This window comes from Otolemur garnettii, unplaced genomic scaffold, assembly GCF_000181295.1.
Source record: "Otolemur garnettii isolate 467f Iridium unplaced genomic scaffold, OtoGar3 scaffold00076, whole genome shotgun sequence".
NCBI lineage: Eukaryota > Metazoa > Chordata > Mammalia > Primates > Galagidae > Otolemur > Otolemur garnettii.
Window position 1 is genome coordinate 7,138,945 of NW_003852471.1, and position 3,149 is coordinate 7,142,093.

The following is a 3,149-nucleotide window of genomic DNA, read 5'->3' on the forward strand; positions in this document are numbered from 1 at the left end:
GAACCCGCCACCTTAGGTGTACGTGGCTGGCGCCTTAGCCGGTTGAGCTATAGGCGCTGAGCCCATTTCAATTGCTTTTTAGTGATATTTTAATTCAACAGTGGATTCTATCTCCACCACTACATGTCACACCCCAAACTGCAAACCAGAGTTTTTAATCCAAAATGAGAAACACGTACATTCATCCCGTTCCGCTGTCCTTACTGTTTCTTAGAATCCTTTTCAGCCACAAGGAATTAGAACTCGGCTAGTTGCTCCAGCCACGTACTGCAATGTAAATTTTCAAATTTTAAAAGTGACCATCAACCAATTCAATTTACTTTTTCAAAAAAAATGAGACTTTGCACAATTAAAAATGCCACTGACAGATATGAAATAATGACACTTACAAGAGTCACTGATTGTTTAAATGATAACATGCAACTCTGACCATGAAAATTCCATTGTAAAATCATGTGTCACTTTTTCTTTTGCTTCCAGTCTCTCCTTATTCTGCCCTTGTTTTGTACACCATTAAGATCTCCAGCCCTTGACCCTGAAGGCTGACTTTGCACTTCCTTCCCTGTTTCAGTGTTTCACGCAGCAAACTGGAACACTGTGAACACTGCACGCACCCTTGAGAACACCTTCCTAAGTGACTTTCAACCTTCTAGCCATCCTTGTTTAGATCATTCTCCAATCTGAGATTGGTCCCAAATTATGGAACTGTTAGTAGTGCAGCTACCCTGCCCTTGGGGGAAGGTGGTGTATCCTTCCCCCAGATACTCGTATCACTGAGTTATGTAGAAAATACTTCAGAGAAACTCCGCACTTGCCTGTCTAGGAAGGGGTAGGACCGGGATGGCAGCTGACACTGTCTGAGGCCACACTCTATAGACTTCCCGCGGCCCGCCACCTCTTCCGCCCCCTCCAGGATAGCTAGCTGGTTCAGGGAAACAAATCACTCACCACCCTGGGCAAATAAATCACTCACCTGCCCTGGGCAGCCTTCACATGCCTGCTCTTCCTTTCCATGCCAAGTCCCTGGGAACCTGTGAAGGACGGTCAAAATATTCAAAGATAAGCAGGGTCCACAGAGTTCAAACAATGTCCTCCCAGTCTCTTCTCTCCCAAAACCCTCCAAAGCATCTGTGGCATAAACTCCAAGTTTATCAAAGCTATTTTTTCTTAGAACTATGGATATAAAATTAGATCGAAATGAATTATTTAAAATAATATTCCAAATACATTGCTTCTTTTACCACAAGTAGGTTTATAGATGTTTACCCCTGGGGTGTCTTCAGCTTTTGGTCCACTCTTTGGCTTCTATCTCTTCCTGTTTAGGAGTGCTTTCCACACGTCGGATGGATCCAACAGGTGGGAACGGGCTTTACTTATGAAGTTCATCAGCTACAATGGCCACAGCAGTTGAGATTATAGGTGGCATTTAATCTTCATTTCCTTCTACAAATAGAAAAACTTCCCACCGAGCTCTAAAGAACCACAGGCCCTGCGGTGCCTTTCACCTGAGTTCAGGCTTCTGGACCTCCAGTATATTCCTGAAAAACACAACGGCCACAAGCAACAGATTCACCCCACGTGGCACCAATAACTTTCTTACAAAGGGTGTTAGACACTTAAATGGGCACTAGGCACAATACATTTGGACTAATTACATGCCCTTTATAAAACTATTTCGGTGAATGTTGTTCTGTTCTATTTAGATCATCTGCGCCCAACATTTTAGGCATTTATATGCTCATTTTCATAACTATCCCTTTGACATTTTAGGGGGCTGCTTGAATGGCACAGATTAATGAAGATGTTGGCTCAGACGTCCTTGCTAAAGCAGCTAAATGGGAAATGTAGGTTTCCAGAAGGGAACAGTCAAGGAAATTTTTTCCTACACAGAAGATTAAAATACCCACCGAAGAACAACAAATAAGCCGGGAAGGACGTGCAGCTCCGCCCGTGCTCGGTCCCTAGTGGGGTCTTCCTCTACGTCAGCTGAGAAGAGCAGTTCTTAGCCTGGCTGCCCAGGCAGCAGGGATAAACTCCCGCTAATTAATTTAATGTACTTGTTAAAACATAGGATCTTGAATTTGTGCTGATTATTCAAACTGTAAGTCATCATTTAAGACAAAGTATTATACTTCTGATCCTTTTTTTTTTTTTTTACTGTTTACCACACCCTTATCTCAAATATAAAACTATGCTTCTTACTCACCTTTATTCAGTCTCCTCTGCTTCTCTCAAATCCCCATCCACCAGGGAAGACTTCATTGACCACTATGTAGATTTACGGAGATGACTAGAAAATAAAAAATCAGTTTTGTTTTATACTCTACAAACTTTTTTTCCGTTATGAATACCCAAACTTCCACCCCTAAGGCCACACTACCTGGCACAGGGCAGGTCCTTCATAAATACACTCTTCCTGTGGTCTTTCACGCTACACACTCCAAATGCTGAACCAACCAATAGCTCTGGAATGAGTTAGCCTGGGAGGCGTTCCTCCTTGAGAAGCTGCAGGCCAGGGAGAAGCCTAAAGTCACTGCACATTTGGCTCAAAGACCTCACACGGCCCCTCGAGCTGTTGCTTCCCAGATGCTCACAAGCAGAGGATCCCCTGGGAACACTGCCCAGTGCAGGCTGTCAGGCTGTAGGAGGGTGTGAGGGCTGAGATTTTGCAAGTTAACGAGCTCCCAGCTGGTATCAATGCTCAGGGTTCCCTGTTTGTCAGAGCCTGTTTGGAAGAGCAAGGCTGCAGAAAACCAACAACATACACTGTTTCTGGGCTGCCCTCCCCAAGGCCAGGCCTGCCGGCACAGGCCTCCCCATCTCTTACCTTCTTGATGATGTTCCCAACTCCATGGATCTGAGGACTTACCAAGCAGGATCCTGTGTAGTAAGCTCCAAGCTGGACCCCCAGTGGGAAAGTTAAATCCATAGAGAGAGGACTGGCATGGAAGTGGACTCATATATAATAAGCACAAAACCTTCAGCATTTATTATTCATCCTCACTGGATTTACCTTGACGGAGGACAGCACACGGTGGCACACTGTTTCTTCACTTAAGCTCCCGGGTCCCTCAGGAGAAAGACAGCTCATGTGCTCATTCACAGGGGCTAGAGAGGGATCCTTGATATAACATAGTGAGGCCACAGAA